General features: G+C 49.3%; 1 protein-coding gene across 3 annotated transcripts in view; it reads right to left on the bottom strand.

Moving 5' to 3' along the window:
* The window catches only part of LOC135245511 (cGMP-inhibited 3',5'-cyclic phosphodiesterase 3A-like), a 71,373-nt gene that overhangs the window by 26,420 nt on the left and 24,421 nt on the right, over window positions 1-20,532 (bottom strand). The gene's annotated exons all lie outside the window — the stretch shown is intronic.

Here is a 20,532-nt window from a genome sequence, read left to right on the forward strand (position 1 = left end):
GGAAGGGGGTCAAGAAGTATTAGAGGAGCTGCACTACCCCTGTAAACAGAATGACTAGCCAAACTTGAAAGAAAGGTTCAGAATTCATCTGTCCTTCTTCTATGTACAGAGCAATACTCAAGTAAACTACTGCTCAAACCATAGAAATAAATCCAGTAATTAGACATCAGAAAGCTACAGTAGCCTCTGAACAATAGCTATCCATGGTTGAGTCCAACCAGGAGAACAGAAATCTAATAACAGCATGTGTTCACTCCACTACAGAATAAACCACACCCCTCTTCCAGGCACATCGCCCTTATATGGCACATAGGGCTCTGTTCTGAGGAGAGAGCAGGGGTTTATCCCATAAACCCCTGCTCTCTGTCATGTTGCTCTAGAGGTACTTTACTGTAAGTCCCTGCTCCCTGTGATGTCACTTTGGAGGTATTTCTCCCATAAACCCCTGCTCTCTGTCATGTTGCTCTAGAGGTACTTTACTGTAAGTCCCTGCTCCCTGTGATGTCACTTTGGAGGTATTTCTCCCATACACCCCTGCTTCCTGCATTACATTACAGGGAGCAGGGGTTTATGGGATAAATACCTCCAAAACTGACATTACAGGGAGCAGGGGTTTATGGGATAAATACCTCCAAAGTGACACTGCAGGAAGTTGTGGCTTCTGGGGAAAAAAAAAAAGCTCAAGAGCGACATTCCAAAAAGCAAGGGTTTCTGGGAGAAATACCTCCAAAATGTCATTGCGGGGAGTAGGGGGCTTACCCGAGAGCAACATCACAGGCAGCAGTGGGTTATGGGAGAAATACCTCTAAAGTGAGATAACAGAGAGAAAGGGATTATGGGAAAAAAAACCCTCCCAGCGACGTTAAGTGGAGCGGAAGCTTAAGGAGGGGATGGAGGAGGCGAAGCGGACGGATGCTATTTTTGGCGGCGGGCGGGAAAGCACGGCGCGCGCGAGAGGCCGGCCTCCCGGAACGCCGCGGGGGCCTCCGACGCGGGGCGCTAACCGCGTGCCGCGGTCGCCGAGGGATACGGGGGCTGCCGCCCTCGTAGCGGCAAAATCACATCTAAGGAAGATCATGTTTGATATTAGCAGCAGACAGATTAACCTTATGGTGAAGGCTAATGAGCATCAAGAGTAGATCAGGTCACTGCCATTAATGTCGGTTACATTTTTCAGGTTAAAATGTCCACATCGTCAGTGGTGGAACAGCTCGGAATTTCACCTCCGACCTCAGAGCTACGAAGCCCAGCTCCTTAGACATTAAACTATGCCGCTGCTCCAGGCTGCAGTGTGTGTGTGTGTGTGTGTGTGAGAGAGAGAGAGAGAGAGAGTGAGTGAGAGAGAGTGTGTGCATGTACAGTATGTATGTGAGAGAGTAACGTTTGTGTGGGATCATTTGTGTGCGAGTGCATATGGATGTGTCTGCATGTGTGTGAGCATGAGTGCACGCGTGCATGCTGGGATTTGCGGTCTGAAAGCCTCGTGCCCAGTAGCCCTGCGTGCTCCACGCTGCACAGCGAGGTCCTCCCCCTCCCTCCCCCCCCACAGACCGACGCCTTCAGCGCGCCGCGCTCGTGACCCCGGGCAAATATTTACACCCCCGCCGCCGCTCCCCCTCTCCAGCAGCCGCGGCCCATAAACCCCTGCGGCCTTCCTGGAGCGGTCGCACCGCTCTCTGCTCGGCGACCGCTCTCCTCCGGTTAACTGAACCGAAGTTTTACATTTCAGCCAACCTCACTCACGCCGACGCGATTTAGACGGGCGGCAAAACAGGAGAAGAATTGAACCAGCTTAAATTTGTGACCCGGATTTGGAGACAAACGGCCATTTTGAGCGGATGGAATATCCCCTCCACCTCCCCCCCGATGCCTCCTCAGATCTGCGGTTAGAAAATTTATGTTAAGTCCTCTTCGTTCTGTCAATACGCATTTCAAAATCATTTCGCTTTTGGATAGAGACATCGCAGAGGACCTGTGAACAGCAGCAAAGCAGTGTGTTTTCCGCTGAGCCTTACTGACCAATAGCATACAAAGGTTTTCATCTCACTTCAATTTGATTGGTTCTGCCTCTTTTAATCAATTTAATGCAATTGCTTGAATGCATTTACGTTTCATGACTTCTCAAGATGATGCGTAATCACCATTGGGAAGTGGTTTCTGAGCGTATCCTACATCATCAAGAGCAAACAGAATGCTGACTGGGGAAGGGCACTGATTGGTGTTAACAAGAAGGGGCGGGGCTGAGTATTACCTGCAGAGGGGGCCCAAATAACCTGGAGAGTGTGACAGTCTTCTTCTGTATATTCAGGTCTGGACCTCACACTAGCCACACCCCCTCTAGCGCATGCCCCACCTCGTCCACAAGCCCCTCCTCCTTTTCCATTCCATGCACTCGCTGCCTGGGTGGAAGGTCACCTTTTCCTGTTTTCACGGGAACAGTTTGTGACCCACGACCTCCGAAAACCCCCCCCCCCCACCCCACCCCCCACCACATTTCCACGCATCTGGAGCCGGTAACAGATCTCAGATCAGATTATGGCGGCGTGGAGACCAAAACAATCCCGTGGCTAATTTACGGGGAAATTTCTGCCTTTTCCAGGGGTCGGGGGGGTCGTGGGGGTTGGGGGGGGGAGAGACGGCTCAAAAAGGATCCTCCAAATTTACGTCCGGGCGCTCGTCTCCCCGCTAAACTGGGAAGTTATTTGTTGTTTACACTGCATCTCCCACTGAGAATGTTCTGGAATGGGAACTGAGATCAGCTCGATAAATCTGACATTCCTGGTCCTGTCATCGCCCCCCCTCCCCCACCCCCCCCATCCCACCACGACCCCCCCACTCCACCCCAGTGAAACATAAACCACAAATCAGGCCCTAATGAACCCCCCCTCAGCCCCCCTCCCCCCGCCCCCGTGTTGTAACCCGAACAGCAGATGGAAACAATCAGACGGGAGACCTCAGACCGTTCGGCAAAAGCTGGCCTTGTAAAATTTCACGGCAATAGCAAGGTTGTGTGTTCGTTTTTTCAAAAACGGTCTTATTTAGTTTTTCTACCGTCCGCGTTTCGGCTGGCCTGAGCCACGGCCCCAAAGTGCTACGGCGGTAACGACGGCGGCACCGACCGCAGGTAGCGGTTGGCGCCTAAAGTGAACCCGCGGCGACGGCGAGCTCCCTAATTAGCCTCCTGAGCGTTTCGCGGGACGCTCGTGAGCGAGGAAGAGGCCCCGGCCAATGCAGCTTTTGGGACAATGCAGCCTTTGTTTCCCGGCCGCAGAGCCCGCGTTGCGGCGCCCTCTGTTGGCAGGAAGGTGCGGTGCGCGCGAACGGCGATCGCTTCCGCCCTTCGGCAGCTCAGGGCGGCTCTTCGTCGTTCGCGCTGCGGTTGGCGTCGCTCGTGCTAACGACGCGCAGCCGGCACGAACGCGAGCCGTCTCGAAAAAAAACGCAAAAATGTCAGCGCGCGCGATCGAGGCGGAAGCCTGCGCCAGCGAGCCAGGGCCCCCGAGAGAAAACACAGAAGCCCAACAAAGAGGGGTCCGAATCCCCTCGCCTATCCCACCCCCGCCTCAATGGGAATCGCTGACCCGCTCGCAAACAACAGAACTGTTTCACCTGAAGAAGCATCGCAATAGGGAAGCAGACAAAGGGAAGGAGAGAAAGAGAAAGAGACGACAAACAGACGTGGGACGCCGGTGAAGGAGAAGATGAGCGATGGGGGATCGGGGTTGGCCATTTCCGTCCGAGCTACAGATAGTGTTTTTGCACGGCTTAAGACGAAAACGTCACGGCACTTGTGCCTGTTTCAGGTTTGAGAGGGACGGGAGAGAGAGAGAGAGAGAATAAGGGTTTGAGAGGGTTAATCGAGTAAATAAAGAACAGACTTATTTTGCAAACCCAGCAAATATGAAAAAATAGCAAAAAAAAAAAATACCACAGCACCATTTGAAAAATATAAACAACCACAAAAAAATACAGAACATGAAAAAAAATGTTCATAAAAACCCTAAAAAAAACCCTGATACACCAACAACACAAATCCATTGTTTTCATGTGATGCCACTTCCTGTGTTCTCTACCATCTGAGGTAGTATGTTAATGCACGTATAAAGTTAGCCATGCTATACATTAAGATGCAAGACGTGGAGAGATGTGCAGACAGACCTATGAACAGAGAGAGAGGAAGAGATGGACGAGGAGAGGCAGAGACGGAGGAGGACAGGGAGAGAGGGACGAGGAGAAGAGAGAGAGAGAGAGAGAGAGGGGAGGCAGAGGGAAACTGCTGAGCTGTGCTGAGCTTTTTAATCAGGGTGGGAGGGGCTTTTGGGTCAGGGTGAAAAAAATAAATAAATAAATAAATAAAAATAAAATAAAGAAAAGCACATCTCCTGGCAGCTGGGTCGCCATGGCGCCGGGAGAGCAGATGACGTCAGAGCAGATGTCAGGGCGGCCTCGGACACGCGGGGAGCGGCCCGGACGGCGCCCGGGGGGGGGGGGGATGGGGGGGAGTTCGGGTTTCAGAACGTGACCGGGGAGCAGAGCGCCCGACTGCAGCTCTTCCCAAAAAAGACGCGAAACGCTGACACTGAGCGAAAATCAACGCCCGTCCTATAAGGTTAAGTTAAAAACATATATATATAAAGTTTAATGTAAATTTTCATATTTACAACCCGCTATACAAGCGTGGAAAATCTATGCCGCTGTCCTAAGTTAAAATTTAGGACAAACGTTGATCTACTCCAGGCGTTCCCAAGACTGAAGGCGCTGTAAATCCATTCTTTATCATTTAGCGAGGACATTACACCAGAACCTTCCCCGTCTGTAATAAATCTGAAATAAATAAATCAAAATGGCTTCTGAATTAAATTACAGAAATGAAGGTCAAGACGGCATGGATTCTCCTGTCATTTCTGCATCTTGGGCTCAATACTAAGGCTCTAATGCACTATAGTTTTCCTGTACTCTAAGGGAAAAAAATATAAAATAAATATACTTAATAAAATGCTAAACAAAAGATATCCAATATCGAAAATTAAAGACTTTTGATATACTGTAGGAGGCATCGTTCTGCACTGTTAATGCACACATAATTGTAAGACTGCAATTATACTGTACCGGCAATAAAAAAACTTGGATGAATTTCAACCCCAGAATTCCCAAAAATCGTGACACGCCGGTGCAAGCGCGGTCATCCCCCATGATGGGAAACCGTGAACGTGTTTTTTTTAACGTTTCTTTTACGGTTTTGCATTGTTAAATAAACAAACATGGATATCAGACTCCGGCCAAAAAAAAACATGTTGCAGCCACCTGTGCATAAAAAAAAAGCAAGTATCCTCTACTCCTGTAACACAGCGGAGTTGCCATCTAGCGCTGAAGATATGAGGTACAGGCACCAAGGTTTAAGAGCTGTACGGCCCAGAGCAACAGCAGCAACCTTAGGTGTGAGTTCAGCCCTTTTCATTACATTACATTACATTACAGGCATTTAGCAGACTTACACAACTTTTGTAAATAGCACTTTACATTGTATCCATTTTATACAGCTGGATATATACTGAAGCAATGCAGGTTAAGTACCTTTGCTCAAGGGTACAACGGCAGTGTCCTCACCCGGGAATCGAACCTGCAACCTTTCGGTTACAAGCGCAGTTCCTTACCCGCTGTGCCACACTCCGTCAGATCATTAGACCTGGAACACCCTTTCCGAATTGCTTATAATTAACCGAGTTCAGCGCTCTAATGGCCTACACTTCAAGCTCTAGCCCCAGCCAAGTTCACTGTATTTGGCCCCAATAAGCCACCGTTCTCTCCTCACTTCCTGTGGAAAAGAGGGGGGTGGTGGGGGGAAACACTGTCTGAGCTTAACCCTTTCAAGAGCAGGTTTTCTGGAATGTTTTTTTCTGGGAAAAGCCAGCGTTCTAGAACTCCGTTGCATTCAGTTAGCAGCAGTGATTGTGACATCAGCATTGGAATGTTCAGATGAGAACATTCTCATCACTCATTTCTAATCTTACGCAGTGAAGGGTCGACCAAGCGCCGACCAATGGCAGCGAGGGCGCTCACATCAGCCGAGATGCGACTGGGCCACGGGGTCGTGGGGCCACGCCCCCCTCCCGGCACCCCATTGGTTCGCGTCTTTTGTGCCTTGAGCGGTCTTCAAGGTGCCTTTGAGTCTTTAAGTCGCAGATGCAAATGGAATAAAATAAACCAAATTCTCAGGGAGAAAGAAAAATGAACATTTCAACAGCTGTCATCGGTCTCCCGTCCAAAAGTTTTGGGTTTTTTTCGTTCGTTTCTAATTCCCCTGACGGACAAAATGCTTCGCGGCTCGACGAGCGAGGCACGCCTCAGTGTTTGTTATTTGTCTTCTATTTGTTTATTTACAATCTGACGCTTCCTGATGTAAAAAAAAAAAAAAGACATGGCCGCTCGGTGCGGATGGATGCATTCCTCAGCAGACGGGCAGTTAGCAGACCCAGAGGCATTCCCAAAAAACAGAATACCCCCCCCCCCCAGCTCCACGTTCGAACAGATGCTCTGGAAGTGGACTCCCTCCAGATGGCCGGATCCTCGCACGGCTGACGGCGAAACGCCCTATCCGTGCTCCCGAACGCCCCCTGTGACCGCACCAACACCCCAACCCTCCGTAAAGCTCAGCCCAGGCGCGCGAGAGAGAGGCGGGAGGACCGCACGGCCGACCCCCCCTTCCCACGATCCTTCGGTAAGACGCCCCAAGTCCACCGCGGCAAGGACGGCGAAGACGCTCTCTCACGCACCGCTCAGCCCTCTGTATTACATTACAGGCATTTGGCAGACGCTCTTATCCAGAGCGACGTACAACGAAGTGTAATAACCATAACCAGGAACAAGTATGACAAAAACCCTAGAGAGAAGTACCGGTCCAAGTGCAGGGAACAACCGCATAGTTCAACTTGGACCCTGAAGGTTAAACTGATTAACACTAACAACGAGAACGGCAACAACGCAATCTATGGAAAAAATACAAGCAGTATAACGGCCATTTCTATCTTATCCCCCACAGGGGAAACGCGGGACCTTGGAAAAGGCAGTGTGTTCTTTTTGGCTTTCTCCGATTCGCTCGCGAGGCGAAGCTCGGGCCAGATTCTCTTGGCTTGTTCCGCTTCATTAACGGCAAACAAGAGGTGGAAGAGTCCAGGGGTCGGAAAGCAAAAGTCCTGCCGCGTGTTTCTCTTCCACCCGTGAACTGAGCCCAGCTGATTTCATTCATTAGTTCTCACCTCTTGCCAGGATAACTGTGCTAATTAGCAAATACAGATGACTGGAATGAAAAAACCGGGAAGGAGTTTTACTTTTTGAATCTGGATTTCCCACCTGAGCTGACAAACTATAAAACGCACACAAACATACACACACGCAGACACACACACACACACCCGGGGGCTGTGTGTCAGCGTGCAGTTCCGACAGAGGTGGAGAAATGCAACAGAAAAACCATCAAAAGTTCATATCCGCAAACAGAGCGGAGACAAGCCAACAGTCCTGAGTGAACTGCTGTACATTATGAAACTGTGAATCATGAGAGAGCATAACCAACCCTGACAGAGAGAACAACCTAGAGGGGACAAGACCTTTCCACACGTTTTAGCCTGTAGCATAGCAGCGCTAACAGTATGGTTGCAGTTACGCTACGCTGGTTCAAAAAAAAACAAAAAAAAAAACAATTCTCTAGATGCATATCTCGGGCAGCTTACTGAATTAGTCAGCGGGGAGCTAGAAGGGGAACATTTCAAAATCATAGCTCTGCATACGGAGGATATCATACATTTCTGCCATAAATATAAATACGTGTCTAAAATATGATTAAATGCCATAAGTCGAAGACAATTTCTCAGTAGTTTCACATGAAGCGGCCCTAACAGGATACAGTAACAGGGAAGCTGTAGAAGTAGTTAAGTGCTCTTGTTCTGTGGAGTCTCTCTGTGTGCCTCTCCGTCTGAGTCCAGCAGGTGCGGCTGATTGGCGGCCTGATTGCGAATGATGCGCACCTGTGGTCACCTGGCAACCAAAGTGGACTCTGCAGTTCCAGAGACTCCCTTTCATGTCCTTGCTTCAGATTTTAGAACGTTCAGTTTAATTTCAGACTTTTAATTTTCATTTTCAGACTTTTGCTTTCGGTTTAAGTTACAGTTGTGTCAATGCATTTTTCTGTTATAGGCTGCGGGAGGTCTGGCAGTTCCTTTTCTTTGTTGTTCTGGAAACCTTTTGAGAGTAGGTCAGAGTAGGAAGAGAGCTCGCCAGAAGACTCACTCTTTTCGATGGGTAACCGTAGGTAACCGTGACACGTGCAGACATGCGTGCTGCTCACAGCCCATACCCAAGGCTCCATATGGAAGCCCCTCCCCTTCCCTTCAGTGAAACATGACCGTTAACTAGCAGTCAGGTCTTCTTACGCTCCCAAGGGTCAAGCAATGCAAGCAGTCGTGAGGCAGAAGCCAGCTAACCAATGGAAGCAATGCGTTTTATTTTATTTTATTTTTTTTAAATCAACCTTGTTACTTGACGTTGGTTACTTTGTGTGCCAGGTTTTCTAAGGTCAGAGCTAATGAACAACTGTATCTGTAACCCTGTTCCTGGAGAGCACCGGGGCCCGCTGGTTTTCTTACCAATCAGTAAGTGTCCCTCGGGCTCGGACGGGCTGGCACCCGGCCTCTGGAGTGTCTTGAGGGCGGCGTGGGGTGCCAGACAGGCCTCGAGGCGGCTTGAGGCAGCGTGCGTTCCTTTCAGACGGGGGCGGGTAAACACTTTAACCAGAGACAGCTGTGAGCGCCACATAAAAACACAGAGAATGCCGGCTCTCGTTAGCGTATTGAAGTGCTAAGAACACCGGCTCCTGCTAGCATGTAAAAATGTGCAGACACGGCTCCTGTACATGTAAAATGTCAAGCACTGGCTCCTGCAGCATGTAAAATGGAAACACTGGCTCTGCTAGCATGTAAATGCAAACACTGGCTCTTGTTAGCATTAATGCAAACACTGGCTCCTGCTAGCATGTAAAGTGCAGAACACTGGCTCCTGCTAGCATGTAAAAAAGTCAGAACACTGGCCTCCTGTTAGCATGTAATGTGCAGAACATGGCTCCTGCTAGCTGTAAGTGGACCTGGCTTGTCACAGAATGCAGTCTCTCAGAATGTGCAGAACACTGTCTGCAGCTGTAATGTGCAAACACAGGCCCTCTAGCATTAAGTGCAGAACACTGGCTCCTGTCAGCATGTAAAAATGTGCAGAACACTGGCCCCTGTTAGCAAGTAAAAATGTGCAGAACACTGGCTCCTGCTAGCATGTAAAAATGTGCAGAGCACCGGCTCCTGTCAGCATGTAAAAATGTGCAGAACACTGGCTCCTGTTAGCATGTAAAAATGTGCAGAACACTGGCTCCTGTCAGCATGTAAAAATGCTAAGACGACCAGTTCCTGTTAGCATATAAAAATGCTAAGAACACGGGCTCCTGCTAGCTGTTTCATTGGCTTCCGTGCTAAGCTGACACATCCTTATACAAACATATGCTTCATAAGTGACATCTGGATACACACATGCACCAAACGGCACACCAGCATTAATAATTAATGCTTTGGGTCATCTATCACAGTGTATCCGATGCTGGCCTACTGTTTTCCCACAATTCTTTGAGGGAGGGGAGGCCCGATCAGCTTGGAGGCGAATCTAACAAACTTTCAAAATGGCCGCCTACCCTGCCCATAGACAGCCTCTCACAGTTTGGGGGAAAGCCAGCCCCACTCGTTTAACACAACACAACACTAGTGCACCATTACCCCAGGGGGGTTAAACAACCCCGCATTGCATGCTACATGCTACACGCTACACGTGATGGTTATGCAACAGGAAACCTTGCCGGGAGGTCAGTTTTGCCAGAAGGGGAGTAAGACCTTTGATAGAGCGTGTATGTGAAGCCCAGAGAGCCCCGCACCCCCCCCCCATTCACCCGAGGTGAAATCCATCACATCCAGCCACTTCCTCATGACAACCTTTCGACAGCATCGCCGTCGTAAACAGACGTTAGCACGCCGGCGCCGCTAAGCTGACTCCCACGGGAGAGACGCGCCTCCTCGGTCACAGGCGGCGCGGAGCAAATGTATCCAAAGCTTTATTTAAAAAATAAATAAATAAATAAAACACGACATGGGACACAAATTCGGTCGGCCGCAAGTCTCACAGGGAACGGGAACGCGAAACGTGAACGTGATCGACGGCCTTTGATTTTGTTTGCGCCGCAGTCCAGATACTGTTTCGTCTTTGATGGCGAAGGATGCGCCATTTTGGAAAATCCGATAAAGGCACGCAGGCGGCCTGAAGAGCCTGGGCTCGCAAACGCAGGTGAGGAGCGGTGCATAGAGCAATCGATCGGCGCTTTCATATCCGATTGCTTATCTGACCGCCATATGCAGCATCTCTCTCACACACACACACACAACACTCTTCTCTCTGCACCTCACGCACACTCTCATGCACGCGACACACGCACATGCAGACACGGACACACACACACTCTCTCTCACACACATCAGAGCCCGTCATACAGCGACACAAGCAGCTCTGCTAATGAAGTGAGTGTGTGTGCGCGCGCGCGTGTGTCTGTGCGTGTGTGTCTACATACATGCACGCTCACTCTCACACACTCGCAGACACACACACACCCACACACACACACACACGCACGCACTCTTAATGGCCTGGCCGGACGTCACATTCCTGGAACCATATCCGCGCCCCCCCCCCGCCCCCCCCAACCCGTCTCCCAGATAAACAATAAAGAGGCTGCTTAATTCGCCGTGCGTTTTTACTGCTGACGGGACATCCAATAAAGGCAGGAGCGAGGGAGGGAGACAGAAAGGGAAGTAGAGAGGGAGTGAGGGAGAGAGGGAGCGAGGGAGAGAGGGAGGAAGGGAACTCCCGGCAGAACGGTTTCACCGTGTCCGCTCCAGGGAGCAGTGTTCTCCTGAACCCGAAATCCGAACAGAGCCCAGAGCTGCAGAACTTTGGCCCCTCTCTGTAACTCCCATCAGAACACTGGAGTGGTGACTCCAATCCCATTTATCACACAAGACCAGTTCCTACACTTGTTCAGTGTCAGATGCCATAAACTTCCTTTATTCTTATCTAAACTCAAACAAGAAACATACAGGCCTACCGACGGCTGCACGGACCTTTATTCAGCTGCTATTTTTTTTTTAGACAGAACAAATTAAGCTCTCGCTCGGCTCCCGGTGATTTAGAGACGTCGCTTACGGAACAAAAAACAGTCCATAAACACGACGCGCTTCACGGCGTAATCTCGAACGACACCGGCCAATTTATTTTCAACGAACGCTGGAAGAGAGCCAAAATGAAATGGTCACGAACGCACGGAATATTAATCGCCGTACGCATGTGACGCAATATGGCAAATATGAGTGTGCGAACCCGGAGATGTTTATCAATTCATAAAGCATAGACTGTCAAAGCGATCAAAAGTAACCCAAGAAGGCCTGATTGGATGAAAGACGCGAAAGCCCTGGGATATAACCTTGACTGACACCAGCCTCTTCCAATGAAAGCCAAGCATTGCAATGCTAACCCTGAATACGAGGCCACTTAATTCACAGCGAATGGCATTGACATAATAGACTCGGACAGGGTTCCCGTGGTTACTGCAGCACCTCACTGCTGAGAGGACCAGCGCTCTGTGAGCACACGCCCCGGGACGCCTGTAGGGGTAAGATGTATGGACGTGTCAGTGGGGGCCACTCTGTGTTTTGGCATGCGCTCGTGTGTGTGATGACAGCGGGAAGGGCGTCGGGGGGCGGGGGGGGCGGCGCACTTTAGAGACGGTCCGTCCCGTCCGCTAAATATTTACAATCCCGCTGCGACGGCCCGTCAAACAGGCCTGTCTTCCGCGCGCACCCAGGAATTCAGCAGGGCTGAGAGCGCTCGCCATACGGTCTGGGCCCTATTTACAGCCATCCTCTGCTACTCCAAACAGCACCGCGCACAGAGCTGCACTTAAGAGCAGCTTCCTTTATACAGAACTGCACTTAAGAACAGCGTCATTTACACAGAACTACACTTAAGAACAGCTTCATTTACACAGAACTACACTTAAGAACAGCTTCATTTATACAGAACTGCACTTAAGAACAGCTTCATTTACACAGAACTACACTTAAGAACAGCTTCCTTTACAGAACTCCAAAGAACAGCTTAATTTACACAGAACTGCACTTAAGAACAGCTTCCTTTATACAGAACTACACTTAAGAACAGCTTCATTTATACAGAACTGTCTTACCTACTGCTTCCTTAATTTACACAGAACTGCACTTAAGAACAGCTTCATTTACACAGAACTGCACTTAAGAACAGCGTCATTTACACAGAACTACACTTAAGAACAGCTTCATTTACACAGAACTGTCTTACCTACTGCTTCCTTAATTTACACAGAATTGCACTTACCTACAGCTTCCTTTATACAGAACTTCACTTACCTACACCTTTATTTACACAGAACTACACTTACCTACAACTTCATTTGGATGGAACAGCACTTACCTACAGCTTCCTTTACACAGAACTTCACTTACCTACACCTTTATTTACACAGAACTTCACTTACCTACAGCTTCATTGACACACAACTGCACACTTACTTACACTCAGACCCACACTTACATCCACCTTTATTTACAAAGAACTGTAGTGAGGGGGACAGCTGCGTGGTTGGTACCCACGGTGCCCCGATCCGTTGTGCCCCCTGCCCCCCCCCCCCCCAATCCCCCCACAGAATCGACAATCAGCAGTTTCACACCTGGGCGGGGTTGAGTTCGGTAAGTAGGAAAATGCCTTTGTACCCTTGAGCTAGGTACCTAACCTGCATTGCCTGTACACACCCAGCTGCGTAAATGCATGTAAATGAGTTGTGTCAGTCGCTCCGGATAACAGCATCTGCTCAAGGCCAGTAATGCAATGGAATTCATTTAACATATGAATAAGGGTGTTAAAAAAATCTTTGCCAAAACAGAAAGATATCGGAGAGATCTCTGGAGCGGATGCTCCGTGCGTGGCTGTTACAGGAACCTTGAGCAACACAGACTCAAACACGCAGAAATGACAACAGCTCGACGCTGACGATCGCAGAGCCAGAACGCACATGGAAAGGCTCAGACGCACTCCACGTTTTAAAACGCCGAAAGCGCTGGAGGCGAAAGGCGGTAATCTTCGAGGCGAAGCCACGCAACAGAGAACACGGTGGCCTAAATTTCGAAACCACGGTGTCGCATCAGATTTGTCAAATGAAAGCTAAGATGTCTGCCTTTTCAGGACGTGAGGACTGAAAAACAATTGAAACCACTGTCAGCCTTATATAAGAATAATTATGGGCTAAATAATGAAATGTACAAGAAAAGAGATACCAGAGAAAGTCAGCACAGCCCAACAGCACAGCACAGCACAGCCTAACAGCACAGTCCAACAGTACAGCACAGCCCAACATCACAACACAGCACAGCCCAACAGCACAGAACAGCACAGCACAGCACAGCCCAACAGCAAAGAACAGCACAGCTCAGCACAATGCAGTCCAGCACAGCAACAGCACCACTCACACTGGACAGAGAAAGTGTGGACTGGGATGCGTTTGAACTTGAGGTCACTGGTGAGAGTGCGTCCTCATGCAGTTTATTTCTTTGTTACAGATAGAAGTGTTTGCCTGACCTTCGGTACACCGCATGAAAACAAATGCAAGGCTTTTGCACGAGCACAACCGCGGTTTTCTTGGCCCAACGCATCTGGTGCACATATTCAAAACACCCCATCTCTCGCCAACTCTCAAGATGTACCTCTCTCTCTCACACACACACACACACTCTCTGCCTCTGTCTCTCTGTCTCTCTGTCTCAAGGATGGATCTAATATTTTAAGAAAGCTCAAGATTCAACTGACCTTTCCTACCCGGTAAATGCATTTGAGCCTCTGTGAAGGTTTTCAGACTGGCATTTGCCTGCCCCTCCTCCCCCCTCTGAGAGGAAGTGAGGTCATTACTAAAACGTTCCAGCAATGTAGCGGAAACAGCGGCCGGGCGCTAGGGGGGGAAGCCTCGGTAGCGTCGCCAGGGGAACGAGTTCCCCCCGTGTTTGTTTCTGTTTCTGTGTCTGTGTCTGTGTGTGTGTGTGTGTTTGTTTGTGTGTGTGTGTGTGTGTGTGCACGCGCATGTTTTTGGTTATTGAGACATACTTCTCCCCCGCTTCATAACTCTGTCCCGTTTTTAAAAACAACATTTATTGAAACGGTCAGGAGTCTGGACCGCGTGGCCGCCGAGCGGCGTTCGCTCTCCGCTGGAACGAGGGCGGGGTCGCCGCGGCCAAAACACCCCTCCCCCCCCCGATCCCCCCCCGGTGGTGCAGCGCGCTCGGTCCAAAAAACCTTGGGTTCAGCTTGCGGTCCTGAGCCGGTACCGGAGAGCCACAGCTCGCCTCTTTGTTCTCCCAGAGCGCTTCAAGCCAGCAAATCAAATCCCCGACCAATTGCTCCTATAACCCCCTTAAGGTGTGAGGTCACAAATATGTGCTCACAGTGTTCTTAACGGAACGTTCTAATGCTGATGTCACAATCGCTGCTGGTAATCGAAAGCAACAGAGTTCTAGAACGCTTTTGAAAAATAACATTGCAAAAATCCTACTCTTCAAAGGGTTAAATGCGTAACTGGCTGTGGGGTGGAACCCGAGCCTGAGCGTGATAGGTCAACGATCTCAGACTTCATTTAGGCTAAGGGGCCTCCATATTTTAGGCCGGGATTAAGGGTTTTGGTATTTGGTCTAAGCCCAGTGCTGACGTTTGTGTGCTTGGCAGCTGCAGTACCGCCAGCCTGAGGGGCCTGAGGCCTACAGAGAGAGTTCCAGACCCAGCTTGCAGCCAGAGACCCATAGAAAGAGCTCCAGGCCCAGCCTGTGACCTGAAGCCCATAGAGAGAGCTCCAGGCCCAGCCTGTGACCTGAAGCCCATAGAGAGAGTTCCAGACCCAGCTTGCAGCCAGAGACCCATAGAGAGAGCTCCAAGCCCAGCCTGTGACCTGAAGCCCATAGAGAGAGCTCCAAGCCCAGCCTGTGACCTGAAGCCCATAGAGAGAGCTCCAAGCCCAGCCTGTGACCTGAAGCCCATAGAGAGAGCTCCAAGCCCAGCCTGTGGCCTGAGGCCCATAGAGAGAGCTCCAAGCCCAGCCTGTGACCTGAAGCCCACAGAGAGAGCTCCAAGCCCAGCCTGTGGCCAGAGACCCAGAGAGAGAGCTGCAGTCCTAGCCTTCACACAGTTGCAGGAGTGTAATACATTGCAAAATCTAAAAGTGGCAACACTTTGCGTGTTTTTTACCCACATACAGTGAAGTGTCACAATATCTTAACAATATACTGTCTTTCAATAGCCGCAGCAAAGAAAGTAATTAAAAACTCAAAACAGCACGTGGTTGCTGGGTGGCGCATCCCGTTAAGACTCTAATAATACATGGCCGGGCCCCACACTCTGGTATCAAAGTCTGGACTGTGCCAGAGCCGGGTGAGGCTCACAACCGGCACCAGCGCCCCCTGCTGGTCGGTCGGAGCAGCAAAACAAATATGAAAAAAAAAAAAAACAAACCGTGAGGGTGAAGCAGCCAGCGGCTAACGACCGCTCTGACAGCGGCGGCTGTTTCCACTCAGGCGGGGCTCCGAGTCTCTCGCCGCGCCCGTCCCGAAAACCGCAGGCTCGGCCTCGTCCCAAAAATCGCATCCCACGCGACGGCTCCCACTCAAACAACTAACGGCCACTGCGAGGGCGCGACAGCTGGAATCCCTCCCGAACGCCAGGGACGTGTGCGAGCGCTTGCTCAGCACCAACGGATCCCTCTGAACGTAGCGGGCCTTAAACAAAAACAACCGTATCTCAAAATTAAGTTACGAAAAAAATATTTTCAAATGAGCGAGCGGTGATTTGCTTTGCTTCAAAGGAAGTCGCCACAATGGTTTTCAAAGACCTTTTGTTGTTGTTGTTGGACAATAATGGCCGCTTCAAGCTGGGATAATATTCGCGCCGGTGTCTATGGAAACGGCGGGTTGCAGCCCGTGCTCTGCGAGGGAGTCATTCTTCGGCCGAGGGGAGGGGGCGGAGCCGTCACTCAGCCTGACCGCAGAGACGACTCCGCCTACTGACTGCCGGCTCCTCCCACCCGCAGACCAACATCGAATAAAAACGTCCTTTCCGGAAGCATCCGGTGATGGAGGCCGAAGGCAAGGTTAGCGACAAGACGCGAAAACGCTCTTACAAAACACAGCCTACCCTGAACACAGTCACGAGGCATTAGGCTGAACACACTGTCCCTTGAAGCCGAGCTGTCTCCAGTTCCTGTCTAGCTAAGAGGGCCCACAGAGTACGGGGGGGGGTACAGAGTCGTTAAGCAGAGGAACGCGGCATGACGAAATAAAGAGAAAACCTCCTCCCTGCACTGAGGAAGACTCCGTCAAGCATCACACAAAGGCTTTAAGGGACCTTACATTTCAGGGTTTTAAAAATCAAGCTCAGATACATTCTGAGCCGGATGTAGATATTCCCTTATATGAAAGCTCTGGGTCTCAAAGGTGGAACGGCGGGGGTGGGGGGAGAGGGGGGGTGTTTCACGAACGGCCATAATGGGTGGAGCTATAGCATGCTGTCAATCATTGACTCGTTCGGACCAATGAAAAGGGTCTGATCTGGAGGCTGCTGGGTCCCACTGCCAGGAGTCAAGACGCAATCGGCCCCAGGGTCAGGGGGGTCAGTCAGCCCGGGAAAACATCGCCCCCCGCTGGTCGACCGGGGGACTCGCAGCCTGCCTTTTCAGACGCATGTGGAGGGTCTTCCTCCGGCTCACGTTCCTGCAAGCTCGACTCGTTAACCGCAGTTCTGTACGACGCGACGAGTGACATCACGCACTTTGGAGGAAGATCGATGACAAGAGGTCACTGAATTGAGTGTTGATGAATACAAGTGTGGAAAAAAAAAGTAGGAAAAGCGTTTTTTAAAAAAGAATTTAATAAAACAAACTGAGAAAAACAAAAATTTGTCAATGAGTGTTTGAAAGCATACTGCATGTTGCTCTGCTCATATTTGCTTTCATGTAACCTCCTCCTCCCAGTGATATCCCAGAAGCCTGAGCGTGAATGGCCATATCCTGAACTGACCAAAGCCGCCATTCTGTTCTCCGGAACGCAAACAGCTTGAACACAAGTGACGACGCATCACATCAAGTAAGAGAGACTGATGCAATCTGGCATGATCTGCGAGGCGGAATGATGTCATACATTTGCGCGCTTATGTAAGATGTGCATTTATCCGGTTCAAAGAGCTAGCCGGCCTACGTTCCAATATCGTTCTTTACATCTTTACTGTTACTGACTGCCTGCTACATGCATTCTTTCCTGTTTCTCCTTAGATCTCAATCTTATATAACTTGTCATGATAGCACTTTGTGCAGTAATAAAAAAGAGAATTTGCCAAATAACAAATAAGACTTATAATAGCACATATGACTGAAAATGGAACCACTGGAGTCCCTCAGAGAAGAACTGATTTTCATCTGCTCCTGTACCTCTGTATTATGACATCTGCAAACGCAGAATTCATTTTTAAACATCGGAGCTGGTTACGAACGGACCTCTCCGAAGCACGGGGCGTAACAGCCAATCGCATTTCGGCAAAAGGGAACGCACGCGGAACCCGAAATGGCGCTAATTATCCAGCGGGCTGTTGCGCCGTGTTTTCGTCCCCCCCCCCCAATCCCGCGCAGCGCAAGACCTTCCCGTTTCCTCAGCTGGCTGACGTCAATGAGCAGAAGGGTGATCGTTTTATCTCGAAACTGGGTCAGGCGCAGCGTGTTTGGGGAGGAACTGCCAATTTCTGCTCGCGGCTTATCGGCGGACGCGGTTTTGTGCTAGCCGCGGCACAGCTAAACCGACGCTAATTCCGTCGAAGGCTAAGTCCGTTTTGACTTCTTTGGAGAACCCACCGCGTTTCTGCGAATCTCTTATACATTTGCTGTACGTCTTGGGCTAGTACACAGAAATGAAAAAAATTGTGGATTGCAAAAGCCGCGCTTCGCATGTCAATTTCCTCACTTTGCAGTAACATGCTGTGTTCAAAACTAAAAATCAGCTGGAGATCTGTGGTACAAAGAGGGCTTGGGGGATATGGCCGTTGGATATGAATGCTAGTCGGCTTTTAAAAAAACCTGGGGTGGGACACAGGGCCACTACCGCTCACAAAAAATGTGTATGGATTAGAGTGTTATTAAAGCTGTGTCTGTGCCTCACTGACGGAAAACCTCAGAAACCTCTCTGCAAAACGCTGGAAAACACATTCCGGAAAGTGACCCGCTCCCTTAAAAATCCTAAACACACAGACCTTTCCGCGACATTCCTGAGCATGCACCCCTCTTGGGAACATTCCGGAAACGTACATTCCTCTCGGAGTGACATTTTGGGACAAAAGCCCCTCTCCGTGAGATTTCAGAACAGGCACCCCTGTCTGATATCCTGGTGCACAACGCCCCCCATCTGCCCCCCCCAAGCTTAACATTTTGAATAGTCCCATTTGGCAACATTCCAGCCCCCCACACCCATTTCTGTGACATTTGGAAACGCGCAACCTTCTCCGTGACATTCAGGAGCACATACACCTTCGTGACATGTATATGACCGACGTTATGATCCAAATGGGTAATGTTACAAATTTATGAATGGGGTAGACGCGTTTTTCCCACCGTATGTAACTGTACATTTCTGCCAGTAGAGGGAGCATGTTCGGAAGAATGTTTGGCAGATGCAGCAGAATGGAAACAGACTGCCAATGATCGCCATGGTTCACTCACTCCAGATGGAAGAAAAATTGCACGGGCCAACGACAATATGCGTACTTTCAAGTTCTTATAGTTCTGGTTCACAATACTGTACTTTTCAGTACAGTCTGACATACTGTCAGTCTTCAAAATGTTGGCTGACGTGTACATCTTAACAGACTGTGGTTTGTTTCACACAAATATGCTGCATAGAAATATTTGTATCCTCAACCAGAGAATGTGACAGTCGCCATATGTTGATCCATCCAGTTCTATCATAACTTTCCAAGGGATTGTAGAACATACCTGATCAACGTGAGCTCAACCACGCAAACGTATGCGTATTTGAATGGACCCGTGGACAGATATGACGGGCAAAGCGCAAATGGCAATCGTATTTTGCCCCAAACGTATGCTCGGTTTAGAGAAAGTGAGAGAAAACTAGGGATTAAATACAGGTGTTCACTTCATTTACCAAGCCTAAAATACGACGGCGCTTTAAACAGCCAAGCAGACACCGCGAGCCCCGAGTCTTTTACGCACACGGAAACCACAATGAAAGCTTTGATCCAGCAGAAAATGAGTATTCTGTTCAACCGGTCACTGTGGCGACTGCTTTCGCGAGGGGAAGCGATAAATCTACATGGATAGACTTGCCAGTGACCACGGTCATTTTGCCCAGTAACCGAGTCAAGACAATTTCTTCATAGAAACAGAACCTGTGCGAGTACTCACTATTTACTTCCTAAACAGTCCAGAACTCCATATAAATATGAAAATTGTTATCGCAGAGAAAACAAAGCAAGCAGACTATGTGCTTATAAAATAATTGAATATAGGTATCAAATCGTCTATTAAAATATAATTACCTCAGGAAAAACAAGGGTTTCACATACCCAACATGGGCCTATTTACGTTGGAGGCTCATGCATACCAGGTTAAATGTAAATACGGTGGAAAAAAAGTCCACGCACTACACCAGAAATACAAATCCACAGTTCAAGCTGATTTTCACTCGTTACATAAAGGCTTTACACATTGGCACGGTTGAAAATGGAAACTGCGCATAGTCTCCACTCCATTTAAAATCTAATAAATCTGGTTGGGCTTTCCGTTTTCGGGGGTAAAACTATGTGGCGAATTGCCTTTGCTTTCAGGGAAAGGGGGGCGAATACAGAAGGATATCCCATGGCCACTGGCTCCATAGCCCAGCGGGCTCTGAAAACACTCTTTTCTAAATAAAATGTGCCTTTTGCATGTATAAGCGCATAATTGGGAGCCCTTAATAATAATACTAATATAATAAATAGGTAATGCAACACGCATATCTGTCTGGTTTTATCAAACGAGGAAAGGACTATTCTTAACAACTTCAATGTCAACATTTAAATTCACGGCCTCCAGCCATCTGAGGTGCACCAAAACATTCCACGACCTATACCTGGGCCACCTCTCAAGAGGTGACGAGAACTACGTCATCATCTCCGACACAGCGGGGAACCCTGTTTTGAAGTGCTAATAGATGAATAGCGCACACCATAAAAATGAATACATTTGGCATCACACACACAGGCTCGCATTTCTGTGTTTGCGCAATACAGTCGCGTTAAGCATGCATGCGGTCACATTTTAACACAACACGCCGAATCGCCAATGCAGAC

Source organism: Anguilla rostrata, chromosome 19, assembly GCF_018555375.3.
Source record: "Anguilla rostrata isolate EN2019 chromosome 19, ASM1855537v3, whole genome shotgun sequence".
NCBI classification, from domain to species: Eukaryota; Metazoa; Chordata; class Actinopteri; order Anguilliformes; family Anguillidae; genus Anguilla; species Anguilla rostrata.